Raw genomic sequence first — 20,115 nt, forward strand, 5'->3', positions numbered from 1 at the left:
TTATATATATTTCAAAATAATTTTATGGCTATGCATAAATTAGTTTGTAAACTACATTAATAAATTAATAAGATTTTTTAACAAACTTAAAAGCTTTTGTACAGCAAAGGAAACTATTGACAAAATAGTTTGAAAAGACAACCTACTGAATGGGAGAAGATACTGCAAATGATACAGCTGATAAAAGGTCAATATCCAAAATATATAAACAGCTTATACAACTCAACATCAAAAAATACTAACAACCCATCTTTTAATTTTTAATTTTTCCAAAGAGAAAATGCAGATGGCCAAAAGGCACATGAAAAGATTAAAAAACCACAATGAGGTATCACCTCACACCTGTCAGAATGGCTATCATCAAAAAGAACACAAATATCAAATGTTGGTGGGTATGGGGAGAAAAAGGAACCCTCATACACTGCTGGTGGAAATGTAAATGGGTACAGGCACTGTGGAAAACAGTATAGAGGTTTCTCAGAAGCTAAAAATAGAACTACCATATGACCCAGCAATTCCACTCCTGGGTATATATCTGAAAAAAACAAAAACACTAATTCAAAAAGATACATGCACTCCAATGTTTATAGCAGCATTATTTACAATTGCCATAGTATGAAATCAACCTATGTGTCCATCAACAGATGAATGGATAAAGAAGATGTGTTATATATATACAATCGAATACTACTCAGCCATAAAAAGGAATGAAACTTTGCCATTTGCAGCAACATGGATGGACTTAGAGGGCATTATACTAAGTGAAATAAGAGAAAGACAAATACTATATGATATCACTTATATGTAGAATCTAAAAAATACAACAAACTAGTGAATAAAATTTTTAAAAAGGCAGACACAGATACAGAGAATAAACAAGTGGTTACCAGTGGGGAGAGGGAAGCAGGGAGGGGCAGGAGAGGGGTAGGAGGGGAAAAAAAAATGGGGTTATTATGGGATTATATGAAATCATCTGTGTGAAACTTTTGAAAATTGTAAAGCACTACAGAACTTTAAAAAATCTTTCATTCAGTAAAAAAAAGAGAAAACATACCATCATTTTTTATCTATTAATTCAAAAGCATTCCCCAAATAATCTCACTTAGCAACATTTTATTGGACCAGTCAAGATTACAAAATAGATAATTAACAGTTTTCCAAGGCAATAGAAATAAAAGCAAAACTACATAAATGGGACCTAATCAAACTTATAAGCTTTTGCACAGCAAAGGAAACCATAAACCAAATGAAAAGACAACCTATGGACTGGGAGAAAATACTTGCAAACGATGTGACCTCCAAGGGCTTAATTTCCAAAATATACAAACAGCTTGTACAACTCAATAACAAAAAAACAAACAACCCAATCAAAAAATGGGCAGAAGACCTAAATAGGCATTTCTCCAGAGAAGACATACAGATGGCCAATAGGCACATGAAAAGATGTTCAACATTGCTAATTATTAGAGAAATGCAAATCAAAACTACGATGAGGTATCACCTTACAAAATGGCCATCATTAAAAAGTGTACAAATAAGGGCTTCCCTGGTGGCGCAGTGGTTGAGAGTCCGCCTGCCGATGCAGGGGACACGGGTTCGTGCCCCGGTCCGGGAGGATCCTGCATGCCACGGAGCGGCTGGGCCCGTAAGCCATGGCCGCTGGGCCTGCATCCGGATCCTGTGCTCTGCGGCGGGAGAGGCCACAGCAGTGAGAGGCCCGCGTACCGCAAAAAAAAAAAAAAAAAAAAAAGTGTACAAATAATTAATGCTGGAGAGGATGTGGAGAAAAGGGAACCCTCCTACACTGTTGGTGGGAATGTAAATTGGCACATCCACTATGGAAAACAGTATGGAGGTTCCTTAAAAAACTAAAAATAGAATTGCCATACGATCCAGCAATCCCACTCCTGGGAATATATCAGGAAACTCTAATTCAAAAAAAGACATGTACCCCAATGTTCATTGCAGCACTATTAAAATAGCCAAGACATGGAAGCAACCTAAATGTCCAAGGACGGATGAACAGATAAAGAAGACGTGATATATATGTACAAAGGAATACTACTCAGCCATAAAAAGAATGAAATAATGCCATTTGCAATAACCTGGATGGACCTAGAGATTATCATACTAAGTGAAATAAGACAGAGAAAGACAAATATGGTATGATATCACTTACATGTGGAATCTAAAAGATGATACAAATGAACTTATTTATAAAACAGAAACAGACTCACAGCCCTAGAAAACAAACTTATGGTTACAAAAGGGGAAAGGGGGGTGCATAAACTAGGAGTTTGGGATTAGCAGAAACAAACTACTATATAGAAAATAGATAAACAACAAGGTCCTACTGTATAGCACAGGGGACTATATTCAATATGTTGTAATAAACCATAATGAGAGAATATGAAAAAAATATATATATAACTGAATCACTTTGCTGTATATCAGAAAATAACACAACACTGTAAATCAACTATACTTCTATAAAAACAAAGTAGACAATTAAAATACTCTATAATTCAGATTTTTAATTATTTTACACTAATTTCTCAATCCTTAGTGAGAATATATTTTATATAAACACTTAAAAAATAACCTACCTATCACATTTTAATTTCTGCTCAATTCAACATTAGGATGACTTCTCTAACATATTCTTTTATATATAACTAATCTCTCACAGAAGAAATGAATTCTGGAGTTTCTTTTATATATATATATATATATATAGTTATTTTGAATTATTATTATTTAGAATTATATAAAATTATTTTGTCTCAGAAATCAATCTCAATATCCACAACAGCATAATGGCCTTCCTGAAACTAACATGATTTTAAAATCCCAGGCTTTTGTACAGGCTGTTTCTGCTACCTGAAACCACATCCTCCCTACCTCTTGACCTGGATAACACTTGCTTTCTTTTTAATAGCCAGCTATCATCCCTTCCAGGAAGGCTTCTCTCCCTATCCAGCCTGGGCCAGATTTACCGATCTTCTAACTTCCCAAAGCACTCTACAGTTCTATGGTAATACTTAATGTTACAGTGTAAGGAATAAATTTACAAGGCTATAAACTCCTTGAAGGCAGGGGAAACCTGTCTGCATAATTCATGATTAGATCTGCAGTACCCAACACACACAGTCCCACTCACAAATATTTATTAAATAAATGAATAAGATAGAAGTTCACTGCCTAGTGGAGAAGACATTAGAAATACATAGTTATACAAAATACATGTGTGGGGAGTAAGCAAAGAAGAGAGGATGTTTAGGACAGGTTTCATGGTGGTGTCATTTGAACTGACTTAAAAAAAATGAGCAGGAACACCCTAAGTGGCCAAGGGGTAAGCAAAGTTACAAAAGTGTGTACAGGGATGGTGTACTCTGAGAGGCAACAGCAGTTAGAAGTGCTGTGTGTGGAAAAGTAGAGACAAGTAGAGAATAGATCATGGTATTATTCTATAGTGATTCCCAATAACTATTTCTTAATTATAAATACATGCCCATTGAAAATATTTTTTTAAATGGAAAAAAATCCAACACCAAAAATAACCACTGTAATTGATATTTAGCCTAATTCATGTATTTCAAGCCTAATATTATTTCATAACTATTTTGCCATGTCATTAAAGATTTATTGACAAAATAATTCTTAATGGCTGAATAGCATTCACCGTATGAGTGAACCATAATCTTTTCTATTTTAAACTAATTTGCAATTTTTGGATGTTTAGATTGCTGCCAATTTATTACTATTCAAAACACAATGATGAATATGCTAACAGCTAAATATTAATCACATTCCTAGTTATTTTTCTAAATACATTTCCAGAAAAATGTACTGTTAAGTAAAAAGGGATTTTTTTTTAAAGGTAAGGCTTTTGATACATATAGACAAATTGTCCTCGAAAGAACATACCAATATCTAGTTCTACCAGCGGTTATGAGAGTGTCTGCTTCTCCAAACCCTTCCCACAGAGGTATTTTTTAATACCTGTGCTAAGTGCTAGGAAAAAAATATCATCTTGTTTTAGGTTGAAACTTATTTTTAGTAAAGTTGAACTTTTTTCATATTAATTGGAAGATTATATTTCTTTAGGGAATTGCTATTCATGTTCCTTGCTGATTTTCCTCTTGCAATATTAGTTTTATTATTGAGTTACAAAATATTACTAATATTCTTCAGTTTTTCAAATACAGTATGTTGAATATGTTTTCCATATATTTCTATCTTTAAACGTGGTTCACATGTTTTCTTACCATATCAAAAATTTAATTATTATATTGTCAAATCCATTTTTTCTCCTTATAGTTTTACCTTTACTGATGAGGCTTTTAAAAGTAAAAATATTTCAATGACTTCCACACTTGACAGGAATTATACGATTTTAAAAAATACAAAATAACAAAGGCTACTGGAAAGTCAAGTCAGACTTTTAAAATAAATTGATCATCATCATAGAAGCATCTTTATATATTTGAAAAATTTAGGGAAAAAAACACTAAGCTATTTTATTTCGTACAGAAAATAATGCACATATGGATTCAAAACCCCAGTGGGATTATATTGCTGTAGGCCGCAGTGGTCCACCTTGAAGGGTTTTAAGCAAGAAAGTGACATGATTGGTTAAGACTTTCAGAAGGATCTCTGAGCTGGCTAGGTTCCAAAACTATATTCATAAAAAATAAAATAGAGGGATTGGTTTAAAAATTTTTGTCAGTAAGGCCACTGAAAAAAATTACTATTGTTGCATGGATATTTTAATATCAGTAATGCAGAAAATCATGGAACAAAAGTTAATAATTTTTAATTGAATAAGTTTACTTTAATGAAAAATTCAATACTTAGACTTTAGTTTTCTCATTTTTCCCTCAAAGTATTACCTGTTAAAAATTTTGGTACTGGAGAATCATTGGTAAAGAGAGTAGATAAATTATAGAAAATTAAGAATGTAGACTAGGAGACCAGTTAAAGCATCCTCAACAATTCTTATCCCAAAGTAAGTAGACATGGAAAGTGTAAAGTGGTAGATAAGTCTTGGAGATCTGGCCCAATCCTCTCAAATTAAAACTTAGTCTACCTAATAAGTTAATAATTATAAAGTATTTTTAACTACATGGTCTCTAATAAACAAGAGACACTCCACACACATTGAAATCTATGAGTTTCTGAATTACAGAACTTTTCCATATGTCTCCATTAAACTCCAGTATATGACAGCTCTGGATAAATTGAGGTCTTCATTATCAGAGGATGATTGGTAAAGGATAACAGCAACTGAAATTGAATTTTCTTAAAACAGGTACCAACATTTCATTGTACAAGGGAAAGGAAGTGTTGTATATTTTTTAAAAAACCAACTAAAAATCATCAAAAAAGGCCTTTTAAAATTTATTTAACTATATGCAAATTCTTAGAAGAATAAATTAAATGTTTGGGTTTTTTGCATAATCTTTCCAATGAAATTATGAAGCAGAATATGACATCCTTACTTCATATCTGAATTTTGTACTATAATAAAAAGAGGGCCATTTCTGTATAACATTCAAGGTCTTTATCAATTTTCCCAAAGGCCTTTCCTTAGTCCTGTGGGATATTCACATAATTCTTTGAAGTTTCTATCATGTCATCATTTCTGTCGTTCTCTTTTCTCTAATTGATAACTAGTCTCACTCTATCAGATCCTCATTTGCCAATGATTTTGACCAGTTCTCTAACATCACTCTCAAGGCCTTGCAAAATTTTACATCCTTTACAAGATCAGAAATTTCATGTTCCCCATGATAAGCACTGCACCTACATTATATTGTTTGAAATATAACAATCAGGAAAAGACCAACAAAGACAGTGGGAGGGAAAAGCAGATCCTGGAATATTTAAATGGGTACTAATTTTTTAACTGCCATATCACTAAGTAAATATTCTTAGGATAACCTCAGTTCCCCCTCTAACCTCATAACTGGGGGACCTTGATTATTAAATGGACTCTTAAACTCTTAAACCTTCATGAATGAGAAGTAAGGCTGTATATTGGGCTTAAGAATTTAAATTACATATTTTTTCCCTTACTTTCATATGAAGCAACAGAAAATACTCTCCACAACTATCAATATTTTTATTTTACAATATAAGCAAACCTCAAAACTAAGAAATGAATTAGAAGATATTACTAAGTATGTGGAAAATGACTATCTAGAACCAAACCAGGAAATGCATGTCCATATCTCTGAACAGTACAGTGAGGTGGTCTAATGGAACTGAGTATGAATTCCAGCTCTACCACTTCCTATAAAAAGACCCGGGGAAATCTCTTTATCTGAGTTGCAGTTTCTTCATTCCTTAAAATGAGTACAATATCTGTCTCACATCAGGATACTGTGAGGATTAAACAATATAATGTATCAAAAGTGCTTCACAAAAGGTTTGGCACATGGTAAGCACTCAAAAAATTAATAAGTAATACACAATTAAGCTCATGCCAGAGGACCTTTCAGATCCTTACTCAAAACACTTAAGTGATATGTACTTCTAAATAGCTTCAAAATCCGTTTTTCTAACAAACAGATAAGAAGCAAATTCAAATTTGTAGGTGTGGGGTTCTAGGGCAGTCACATTGATAGCATCAAATGAGAACTGACATTGAAAAAGAACACAAATTCTAATAGCAAATTAGTCAGAGGTCATTTTGAGTAGGGGCAAACAACTTGACATGTCTTTTCTTTTTGAGATAAGAAATTTTAAAATTGTAAAATATTAGAAACATAAAGAAAATTATGAAGAATATAACAAACATCTGTGATACCCACCACCCAGCTTTATCAAATTTTAACATTTGGTTATATTTCAGATTTTTTTGAACATTACAAACACAATTGAAGACCCCTGTATATCCCTCCCCAATCCCATTCCCCTCCCTCCCTCTCCAGAGGGAACCACTATCCAAAATTTGTTGTTTGTCACTCCCCTTGCAAGTTTTTAATACTATGAATTCATAAGTATGTATCCATAAGTAATTTACAGTTTGGTTTTGCATTCAACTTATTCTGTAAATATTTAATGAGCACCCACTATGTGGCACAGTTCTAGGTGCTAGGGATAGAGCAGAGAACAAACAAATACATGCCTTCATCAAGTTTATGTTTATTTTTAAACTTTATATAAATGGTATCACACTGTACAGCTCATTCTACAATTTGCTTTTCTGGCTCGACCTTTTAGTTCTGATATATCTCAGATGCTGATGCTTCTAGTTCATTTATTTTAACTGATGTATAGTATTCCATCGTATGAGTATACAATTCATTTATCTTCCTTTTATGTTTTGTTTTTGTGGCCACGAGGCATGTGGGATCTTAGCCCCCCAACCAGGGATTGAACCTGCACCCCCTGCCTTGGAAGGCGAAGTCTTAACCACTGGACCGCCAGGGAAGTCCCTTATCTTCCTCTTGATGGAGATTTGTTTTCAACTTCTATTACTAACGATGCTGTAATGAACCTTCTTTACACGTTTCCTTGTTCACATGTGCTTTAATTTCTTTTAAACAATCGATCTTCAATTTTACCAGATATTGCTAAATTGCTCAAAATAATTTTACCAATTTATATTCCATCAATAATGTCTAAGAATTTTCTATTTCTCAGCATCTTTGTCAATATTTGATATTTCTTCATTGTTATTTTTATTTGCATTTCCATAACTAGTAAGCTTGAAAATCTTTCCATATTTATTGCTCATTTTATTTTCTCTTATGCGGGTCTCTGCCTATTTTGCTCTAAGGTAATTGTTTCATATATTCTGGATACTAATCCTTTTTTTTTTTTTTTTTTTTTTTGCGGTACGCGGGCCTCTCACTGCTGTGGCCCCTCCCGTTGCGGAGCACAGGCTCTGGACGCGCAGGCTCAGCGGCCATGGCCCACGGGCCCAGCCGCTCCGCGGCATGTGGGACCTTCCCGGACCGGGGCACAAACCCGTCTACCCTGCATCGGCAGGCGGACTCTCAACCACTGCGCCACCAGGGAAGCCCACTAATCCTTTTTTTGGCTATGTACATTGAAAATATCTTCTCGCACCAGCTTATAGCTTACCTTCTCACACTGTTATGTCTTTGGTTATAATGAAGTTTTAAATTTTAATGCAGTTGAATTTATCAGTCCTCAATGGTTTATACTTTTTGTGTCTTAAAAAGAATCCTTTCTCATACTTAGAACATAAATATTCTATATTTCTTCTAAAAAGGTTTGCTTTCATAATTAGGTCTTTAACTGGCAGTTATTTTTAGTTATGGTATGAGATAGAAATCTAATTTCATTTTCTTTTTTCATACATATAACAAATTCTCTTTTCCATTTTCCCCCACTGGTTTATAATGCCCCTGCTGTCATATATAAAATTTTCATATATGCATGGGTCTGTTTCTGGAAGTTCTATTCCATTCCATAGGTCACTTAATCTATCCCTGTCCTAAGACAACGTCTGATATCTGGAGGGGTGAATACTCCTACAATCTCAGTCTTCCTCAAACTTTTCTCAGACATTCTTGCCACTTTGCTGTTCAATATGAACTTTTAAATCAAGTTAAGAAAAAAAAAACATTCTGTTGGGATTTTGATTAAAACTGCACTAAATTCATAGATTAATTTGGGAAGAACTGACTTCTTTATAATACTTAGTTTGCTCCTTCAGAGAAGATTTGCGTTTCTTTTTGCAGGTACCTGACAGCCCTGCCAAGCTGGATCCAGTTTAAAATTGCTGGCTGGAGGGTTTTGGACCATATCGCAGCGTGAAGGCTGCATGAAGGCTGGCTTGTGGTTAGAAATTCAGAGATTTTCTGATATCCCTCTACCCAATGCCACAGTCTAGATGAACAAGGTGGTTTATTTCTAGATCACCTTTATGCTGAAATTGTAGCCCTTTGCAGTCCCCAGCCTTATGCAGAGTTTTCTATTAGACTCCTCACCTTGAACTGGAGGTAGAATTAACTCTCCTGTCCTTTGTACTCCTCACACCTGTCAAAACAGAAACTCAAGAGTCACAGGCATTTGGCAGATGCCTTCAGGGTAAAAAGCCAGCTGAGTACGTGTTTACTTCTTTGCATTCCTGCTTCATTTTTGGCCCTAGGCTTCCTTTCTTTCTTATCAGTTCAACTCTACATTTAAAAAAATATTAAAAAAAAATTTATCCAGCATTTCTATTTTTAGTAGAAAGGTTGTTCAAGGTATTTACAATCTTCTACAACCTAATTTTTATCTGCTTGATTTACCAGTTTTGGACAGAACTGTATTAAAATCTCTTAATATGATTATAGACATGTAATTCATTATTATTGTTTTTGCTTTCTTAATTTGAAGTTGTATACAAGCTCATGATTATGATATCTTCTTGGTGGATTTTTATTAATATTTACTGTTGCACTTTCCTTATTAAAACCTTTGGTCTGGAGAAGTCGGGAAGATGGCGTAAGAGTAAGACGCAGAGATCACCTTCCTCCCCACAGATACATCAGGAATACATCTACACGTGTAACAACTCCTACAGAACACCTACTGAACACTGGCAGAAGACCTCAGACCTCCCAAAAGGCAAGAAACTCCCCACATACCTGGGTAGGTCAAAAGAGAAAAGAATAAACAGAGACAAAAGAATAGGGACGGGACCTGCACCAGTGGGAGGGAGCTGTGAAGGAGGAAAGGTTTCCACACACTAGGAAGGCCCTTCGTGGGCGGACACTGTGGGTGTCGGAGCGGGGAAGCTTCGGAGCCACGGAGGACAGCACAACAACAGGGGTGCGGAAAGGAAAGCACAGAGATTCCCGCACAGAGGATCGGTGCCGATCAGCACTCACCAGCCCGAGACGCTTGTCTGCTCACCCACCAGGGCGGGCGGGGCTGGGAGCTGAGGCTCGGGCTTCGGTTGGAGCGCAGGGAGAGGACTGGGGTTGGCGGCGTGAACACAGCCTGCAGGGAGTTAGTGCACCACGGCTAGCCGGGACAGAGTACGGGGAAAAGTATGGAGCTGCCAAAGAGGCAAGAGACTTTTTCTTCCCTCTTTGTTTCCTGGTACGCGAGGAGAGGGGATTAAGAGCGCTGATTAAAGGAGCTCCAGAGACAGGCGCGAGCCGCGGCTAACATTGCGGACCCCAGAGACGGGCATGAGACGCTAAGGCTGCTGCTGCCGCCACCAAGAAGCCTGTGTGCGAGCACAGGTCACTATCCACACCTCCCTTCCAGGGAGCCTGTGCAGCCCGCCACTGCCAGGGGCCCAGGATCCAGGGACACCTTCCCCGGGAGAACGCACGGCGCGCCTCAGGCTGGTGCAATGTCACGCCGGCCTCTGCCTCCTCAGGCTCGCTCTGCACTCCGTACCCCTCCCTCCCCCCGGCCTGAGTGAGCCAGAGCCCCCCGAATCAGCGGCTCCTTTAACCCCGTCCTGTCTGAGCAACGAACAGACGCCCTCAGGCGACCTACACGCAGAGGCGGGGCCAAATCCAAACCTGAACCCCGGGAGCTTTGCGAACAAAGAAGAGAAAGGGAAATCTCTCCCAGCAGCCTCAGGAGCAGCAGATTAAATCTCCACAATCAACTTGATGTACCCTGCATCTGTGGAATACCTGAATAGACAATGAATCATCCCAAATTGAGGAGGTGGACTCTGAGAGCAAGATTTATTATTTTTTCTCCTTTTCCTCTTTTTGTGTGTATGTGTATGCTTCTGTGTGAGATTTTGTCTGTATAGCTTTGCTTTCACCATTTGTCCTAGGGTTCTATCCATCCGCTTTTTTTTTTTACTTTAAAAAAAATTTTTTTTCTTAATAATTATTTTTTATTTTAATAACTATTTTATCTTACTTTATTTTCTTTTATCCTCTTTCCTTCTACTTTTTCTCCCTTTTATTCTGAGCTGTGTGGATGAAAGGCTCTTGGTACTGCAGCCAGTAGTCAGTGCTGTGCCTCTGAGGTGGGACAGCCAACTTCAGGACACTGGCCCACAAGAGACCTCCCAGCTCCACGTAATGTCAAACGGCGAAAATGTCCCAGAGATCTCCATCTCAACACCAACACCCAGCTTCACTCAACGACCAGCAAGCTATAGTGCTGGACACCCTATGCCAAACAACTAGCAAGACAGAAACACAACCCCACCCATTAGCAGAGAGGCTGCCTAAAATAATAATAAGTCCACAGACACCCCAAAGCACACCACCAGACGTGGACCTGCCCACCAGAAAGACAAGATCCAGCCTCATCCACCAGAACAAAGGCACTAGTCCCCTGCCCCAGGAAGCCTACACAACCCACTGAACCAACTTTAGCCACTGGGGACAGACACCACAAACAACGGGAACTACGAACCTGCAGCCTGCAAAAAGGAGACCCCAAACACAGTAAGATAAGCAAAATGAGAAGACAGAAAAACACACAGCAGATGAAGGAGCAAGATAAAAACTCACCAGACGGAACAAATGAAGAGGAAATTGGTAGTCTACCTGAAAAAGGATTCAGAATAATGATAGTAAAGATGATCCAAAGGAAATAAAATAGAGAAAATGCAAGAAACATTTAACAAGGACCTGGAAGAACTAAAGATGAAACAAGCAACGATGAACAACACAATAAATGAAATTAAAAATACTCTAGAAGGGATCAATAGCAGAATAACTGAGGCAGAAGAATGGATAAGTGACCTGGAAGATAAAATAGTGGAAATAACTACTGCAGAGCAGAATAAAGATAAAAGAATGACAAGAACTCAGGACAGTTGCAGAGACCTCTGGGACAACATTAAATGCACCAACATTCGAATTATAGGGGTTCCAGAAGAAGAAGAGAAAAAGAAAGGGACTGAGAAAATATTTGAAGAGATTATAGTAGAAAACTTCCTTAATATGGGAAAGGAAATAGTTAATCAAGTCCAGGAAGCACAGAGAGTCCCATAAAGGATAAATCCAAGGAGAAACACGCCAAGACACATATTAATCAAACTGTCAAAAATTAAATACAAAGAAAACATATAAACAACAGCAAGGGAAAAACAATAAATAACACACAAGGGAATCCCCATAAGGTTAACGGCTGATCTTTCAGCAGAAACTCTGCAAGCCAGAAGGGACTGGCAGGACATATTGAAAGTGATGAAGGAGAAAAACCTACAACCAAGATTACTCTCCCCAGCAAGGATCTCAATCAGATTTGATGGAGAAATTAAAACCTTCACAGACAAGCAAAAGCTGAGAGAGTTCAGCACCACCAAACCAGCTTTACAACAAATGCTAAAGGACCTTCTCTAGGCAAGAAACACAAGAGAAGGAAAAGATCTACAATAACAAACCCAAAACAATTAAGAAAATGGGAATAGGAACATACATATCGATAATTACCGTAACTGTAAATGGATTAAATGCTCCCACCAAAAGACACAGACTGGCTGAATGGATACAAAAACAAGACCCATATATATGCTGTCTACAAGAGACCCACTTCAGACCTAGAGACACATACAGACTGAAAGTGAGGGGATGGAAAAAGGTATTGCATGCAAATGGAAACCAAAAGAAAGCTGGAGTAGCAATTCTCATATCAGACAAAATAGACTTTAAAATAAAGACTATTAGAAGAGACAAAGAAGGACACTACATAATGATCAAGGGATCGATCCAAGAAGAAGATATAACAATTGTAAATATTTATGCACACAACATAGGAGCACCTCAATACATAAGGCAAATACTAACAGCCATAAAAGGGGAAATCGACAGTAACACATTCGTAGTAGGGGACTTTAACACCCCACTTTCACCAATGGACAGATCATCCAAAATGAAAATAAGGAAACACAAGCTTTAAATGATACATTAAACCAGATGGACTTGATTGATATTTATAGGACATTCCATCCAAAAACAACTGAATACACATTTTTCTCAAGTGCTCATGGAACATTCTCCAGGATAGATCATATCTTGGGTCACAAATCAAGCCTTGGTAAATTTAAGAAAACTGAAATTGTATCAAGTATCTTTTCCGACCACAATGCTATGAGACTAGATATCAATTACAGGAAAAGATCTGTAAAGAATACAAACACATGGAGGCTAAACAATACACTACTTAATAACGAAGTGATCACTGAAGAAATCAAAGAGGAAATCAAAAAATACCTAGAAACAAATGACAATGGACACACGACGACCCAAAACCTATGGGATGCAGCAAAAGCAGTTCTAAGAGGGAAGTTTATAGCAATACAATCCTACCTTAAGAAACAGGAAACATCTCGAATAAACAACCTAACGTTGCACCTAAAGCAATTAGAGAAAGAAGAACAAGAAAACCCCAAAGTTAGCAGAAGGAAAGAAATCATAAAAATCATATCAGAAATAAATGAAAAGGAAATGAAGGAAACGATAGCAAAGATCAATAAAACTAAAAGCTGGTTCTTTGAGAAGCTAAACAAAATTGATAAACCATTAGCCAGACTCATCAAGAAAAAAAGGGAGAAGACTCAAATCAATAGAATTAGAAATGAAAAAGGAGAGGTAACAACTGACACTGCAGAAATACAAAAGATCATGAGAGATTACTACAAGAAACTCTATGCCAATAAAATGGACAACCTGAAAGAAATGGACAAATTCTTAGAAATGCACAACCTGCCAAGATTGAATCAGGAAGAAATAGAAAATATGAACAGACCAATCGCAAGCACTGAAATTCAAACTGTGATTAAAAATATTCCAACAAACAAAAGCCCAGGACCAGATGGCTTCACAGGCGAATTCTATCAAACATTTAGAGAAGAGCTAACACCAATCCTTCTCAAGCTCTTCCAAAATATAGCAGAGGGAGGAACACTCCCAAACTCATTCTACGAGGCCACCATCACCTTGATACCAAAACCAGACAGGGACGTCACAAAGAAAGAAAACTACAGGCCAATATCACTGATGAACATAGATGCAAAAATCCTCAACAAAATACTAGCAAACAGAATCCAACAGCACATTAAAAGGATCATACACCATGATCAAGTGGGGTTTATTCCAGGAATGCAAGGATTCTTCAATATACGCAAATCATTCAACGTGATACACCATATTAACAAACTGAAGAAAAACGATATGATCATCTCAATAGATGCAAAGAAAGCATCTGACAAAATTCAACACCCATTTATGATAAAAACCCTGCAGAAAGTTGGCATAGAGGGAACTTTCCTCAACATAATAAAGGCCATATATGACAAACCCACAGCCAACATCGTCCTCAATGGTGAAAATCTGAAAGTATTTCCACTAAGATCAGGAACAAGACAAGGTTGCCCACTCTCACCACTCTTATTCAACATAGTTTTGGAAGTTTTAGCCACAGCAATGAGGGAAGAAAAGGAAATAAAAGGAATCCAAATCGGAAAAGAAGAAGTAAAGCTGTCACTGTTTGCAGATGACATGATACTATACATAGAGAATCCTAAAGATGCTACCAGAAAACTACTAGAGATAATCAATTCATTTGATAAAGTAGCGGGATACAAAATTAATGCACAGAAATCTCTGGCATCCCTATACACTAATGATGAAAAATCTGAAAGTGAAATCAAGAAAACACTCCCATTTACCACTGCAACAAGAAGAATAAAATATCTAGGAACAAACCTACCTAAGGAGACAAAAGACCTGTATGCAGAAAATTATAAGACACTGATGAAAGAAATTAAAGATGATACAAATAGATGGAGAGATATACCATGTTCCTGGATTGGAAGAATCAACACTGTGAAAATGACTCTACTACCCAAAGCAATCTACAGATTCAATGCAATCCCTATCAAATTACCACTGGCATTTTTCACAGAACTAGAACAAAAAATTTCACAATTTGTATGGAAACACAAAAGACCCCAAATAGCCAAAGCAATCTTGGCTTTGAGAATGGAAAATGGAGCTGGAGGAATCAGGCTGCCTGACTTCAGACTATACTACAAAGCTACAGTAATCAAGACAGTATGGTACTGGCACAAAAACAGAAATATAGATCAATGGAACAGGATAGAAAGCCCAGAGATAAATCCACGCACATATGGTCACCTTATCGTTGATAAAGGAGGCAGGAATGTACAGTGGAGAAAGTACAGCCTCTTCAATAAGTGGTGCTGGGAAAACTGGACAGGTACATGTAAAAGTATGAGATTAGAACACTCCTTAACACCATACACAAAAATAAGCTCAAAATATATTAAAGGGTTTCCCTGGTGGCGCAGTGGTTGGGAGTCTGCCTGCCAATGCAGGGGACACGGGTTGTGCCCCGGTCTGGGAAGATCCCACATGCCACGGAGTGGCTGGGCCCGTGAGCCATGGCCACTGAAGCTGTGCGTCTGGAGCCTGTGCTCCGCAATGCGAGAGGCCACAGCAGTAAGAGGTCCGCGTACCACAAAAAAAAAAAAGGATTAAAGACCTAAATGTAAGGTCAGAAACTATCAAACTCTTAGAGGAAAACATAGGCACAACACTCTATGACATAAATCACAGCAAGATCCTTTTTGACCCACCTCCTAGAGAAATGGAAATAAAAACAAAAATAAACAAATGGGACTTAATGAAACTTAAAAGCTTTTGCACAGCAAAGGAAACCATAAACAAGACCAAAAGACAACCCTCAGAATGGGAGAAAATATTTGCAAATGAAGCAACTGACAAAGGATTAATCTCCAACATTTACAAGCAGCTCATGCAGCTCAATAACAAAAAAACAAACAACCCAGTCCAAAAGTGGGCGGAAGACCTAAATAGACATTTCTCCAAAGAAGATATACAGACAGATACACAAACACATGAAAGAATGCTCAACATCATTAATCATTAGAGAAATGCAAATCAAAACTACAATGAGATATCATCCTACACCAGTCAGAATGGCCATCATCAAAAAATGTTGGAGAGGGTGTGGAGAAAAGGGAACATTCTTGCACTGCTGGTGGGAATGTGAATTGGTACAGCCACTATGGAGAACAGTATGGAGGTTCCTTCAAAAACTACAAATAGAACTACCATATGACCCAGCAATCCCACTACTGGGCATATACCCTGAGAAAACCATAATTCAAGAAGAGTCATGTACCAAAATGTTCATTTCAGCTCTATTTACAATAGCCAGGAGATGGAAACAACCTAAGTGTCCATCATCAGATGAATGGATAAAGAAGATGTGGCACATATATACAATGGAATATTACTCAGCCATAAAAAGAAACGAAATTGAGTTATTTGTAGTGAGGTGGATGGACCTACAGTCTGTCATACAGAGTGGAGTAAGTCAGAAAGAGAAAGACAAATACCATATGCTAACACATATATATGGAATCTAAGAAAAAAAATGTCATGAAGAACCTAGGGGTAAGATGGGAGTAAAGACACAGACCTACTAGAGAATGGACTTGAGGATATGGGGAGGGGGAAGGGTAAGCTGTGACAAAGTGAGAGAGTGGCATGGACATATATACACTACCAAACGTAAAATAGATAGCTAGTGGGAAGCAGCCGCATAGCACAGGGAGATCAGCTCAGTGCTTTGTGACCACCTAGAGGGGTGGGATAGGGACGGTGGGAGGGAGGGAGACGCAAGAGGGAAGAGATATGGGAACATATGTATATGTATAACTGATTCACTTTGTTATAAATCAGAAACTAACACACCATTGTAAAGCAATTATACTCCCATAAAGACGTAAAACAATAAATAAATAAATATAAAAAACCTTTGGTCTTATATCTGTCCAATAATGATAACCTACATCAGTTTTCTTTACCCATTTCTGGGTAGTTTTATTTTTGGTATCTCCATAAAGAGTATATACGTGATTTTGTTTTTTATTCAAATTGCTATCTCTGTGCCTTTTAATAAAGAAGATCAATCCATTTATATTTACTGTGAACTATTAATATATTTCGAACTATTTCTACTTCCTGTTTTCTATTTATCCTTCCTTTCTTTTGCTTATTTTTTTTTACTTTTTTAAGCTTTCCTTTCTTTTACTGAACTGATCAAGTTTTCAATATTCTCTGCCACCCACCTTTGCTGGTTTGGAAGCTATAAACTATAGTTTTATTATTTTTGTTTTTTAATCATATATACTTAATTATAGATTGTTCTGAAAGAGTGTGAAATTAGTTAATATTTCTGTCCTCTTCTTGAACATGATGTGGACCTTAAATGTTATACATTCCCACTGAACAAAATTTCCCCACACGTACAACCTATTTGTTGTTACCATCCAGAGCTACAATGTGCAGTTTGGTAGCCATTAGCTACATGTGGCTAATGAGTCCTTAATATGTGGCCAGTCTGCATTGAGATGTGCTCTAAGTGTAACATATATACTGGATTTTGAAGATTTAGCATGAGAAAATGAAAGTATCAATAAAATATCTCAGTATTTTTTATGCTGACTGCATGTTGAAATGAGAACATTTTAGGCATACTGGAGTAAATAAAATATATTATTAAAAATTAATTTCATGTCTTTTTTTTAATGTGACTACTAGACAATTTTTAATTTAAAATTATAATTGTATTGGATAGTGCTAATCTAGAGTTTTCGTTTTAACTTTGTTTTAAATGCACCCTCCCCCACAAAAATCCTAAATTATTATCTTTCTGCTATTAATAATTAACATTTATAATTTCACTGAATCAAAATTCTTTATTCTAGAATAACAATTTACCTGGATATGAAATGGTATTAAACATTACTCTGTCTTAGTATTTAAGATATTACTCCTTTGTCTCCTAGCAGCAACTGTTGTTGATAAGAAACCAGTCAGTTCAATTATCGTACCTCTGAAGGTAATCTGGCCTCTAACTTTGGTGGCTTTTAAGATTTTCTCTTTATCTGATATTCTAGAATTTCACCACAACCTGTCTAGATGTAGCTTTATCTTTGTTTAACCCACTTGATTCCAGAGTTTACTTTTGATTCAAGGATTCAGGTCCTTCAATGCTGAAAATTCTCAGCCATTTTGCCTTCAAAATTTAGTTCTCCTCCAATCTCTGCAACTTCTTTCTTCTGTAACTGAGATATTATACATCTCAATCAATCTCTGGGTGAATTTTTTACTAATATTTTCTAACCCATTAATTCTCTCATCAGTGGTGCAAAGGGTAACATTTATCCCGTTTATTAAGTTTTTTAATATACCAACTATACTTTTAATTTACAAAAGTTCTAGTTGGTTTTTTTCCACATTAACCTATTTTTTTTCATAATTTTGAGCTATTAATGGGAAGTATCCCTTATTTCTTTGAGCATACTAAAAATGCTTTAAAGTTTCTTCCAATCAATGGAATACTATGCAGCCGTTAAAAAGAATAAAATCATCCCATGGGTACAAATATGGAATGATCTTAAATATGTCATTAAGTGAAAAAGCCAACGTATACAATAGTATGTGCAGAATGCTACCACTTATATAAAAGTTTATGTATATGTGTGTACATATGCTAGTACATGCATGAACTATCTCAGAAAGGATAGCAAGAAACTGGTAATAGTGGTTGCCTCTGGGGAGGGGAACTGGGTGGCTAGGGGAAAGAGGTGGGAGATAGACTTACTTTTCACTGTTTACCCTTTTGTACCTTTGAATTTTGTACCACGTGCATGTATTACCTAGTCGAAAAAAAATAAAATAATTCATTTTTTAAAATAAAGTCTTTGTTGGACTACTCCAAAAAATTAATTTTATCCAGAGAAAATACCTGTTCTAGTTGCTGGTTTTGTTATGATATTAATATTAGATGTCTTCATGAGTTTGGGAATTTTGGTTATATAGGCTTATTTTGAGCAAGAAAGATTTAAAAATTTTTTCTCTTTCTTCCTATTTAATGGTTTTATAGTTGCTCCCACTTGGATTTCTGGAACCAAATCCACTACTAGGCCTCATAATGACATTAAGGCCTCCAGTTTCATGATAATATTGGAGCTATCACATATATACCTTCAGTCACCGACTCAACAATGGCTTCATTCAATTCCTGGTCATGAGGCTGTATCTTTATCATCTAAAACCTACAGCCCCAGGTAATTAATAGCTTTTTCCTTTTTTCAGCCTCATTCCAACTAAACCCCTGGCTTCATATAGTAATTCTGGCTCTGGTTCCTGCCTCACATGAAACACTTTTAGCATTTTTGATTCCTGACAGGAGCTAAACTACTATATGTCAGTGCCTGACTGAAAACCCAGTGGGCTTATGGTTTCAACCCTGTAACAGCTTTGTGTCTGTGTTCCGGTCTGGCCATATGGCCACAAAGATGTTTATGTTGTTTCAGAGCCTGGCTGTATCTTTTGTGCTATTTAATCTATTGTTCTATATGTTTGGAGCTAGAGGTTACATCAAAATTCAATATGTCACCTTGACTAGAAGTAATTTCCTCATAAATTATTATTTTTTGAACATTAAAAGTAATCATTATGAAAGTCATATAATCTTATTATATAAAGTTTAGAAAATAGAAAATTACTCATAATCCATTCATTCTAACACATCCACTGTAAGCATTTAAAAATATTTCCTTCTAATCGTTTTCTTCTGCATCATGTCATATTTATATAATTTTTATGATTTTAACCTGTACTATCGCAAGCATTTGTCTATGCTGATATGTAGTCTCTGTAACCATCATTTTAATCACTGCATATTAGTCCACCAAGCTATTCAACTGTTATCTACTTCCCACATTATTGAGAATTTAAGGAGCTTCCAACAATGCTATAAAGAAGTTTTTCTGTGCATATGTGTTTTTTTCCCTCAATAGTATGAATTTGGGGGCTGGTGGTGACAGAGGCTAAGCAGTGGTAGTGCCCAAAAGCATTACAGGACTATCATAATACATGGCTGAGATTCATAATGATGACCCTAATACACAAGGAGAAAAGGTGAGATCACATGGAAGTGAAAATGCATTTCAGAAAGATTCCAATCCAAAATGTTTAACAGTAAGTTTTGTAGTTAAAGGGCTATGTTCCACAATTCCAAATGTGTATCACCTAGTAGTGCTGGACAAGGCATTATAAATTTTCATTAACTTCCAAAACAGAATATTTTGGGTCACATTAATAA

General features: G+C 36.5%; 1 protein-coding gene across 1 annotated transcript in view; it reads right to left on the bottom strand.

The window, feature by feature from the left end:
- DCAF10 (DDB1 and CUL4 associated factor 10) overlaps positions 1-20,115 on the bottom strand; it is a 57,735-nt gene that overhangs the window by 23,319 nt on the left and 14,301 nt on the right. The window lies entirely within an intron of this gene.

This window comes from Leucopleurus acutus (assembly GCF_964270905.1).
Source record: "Leucopleurus acutus genome assembly, chromosome: 7".
Taxonomy (NCBI): Eukaryota; Metazoa; Chordata; class Mammalia; order Artiodactyla; family Delphinidae; genus Leucopleurus; species Leucopleurus acutus.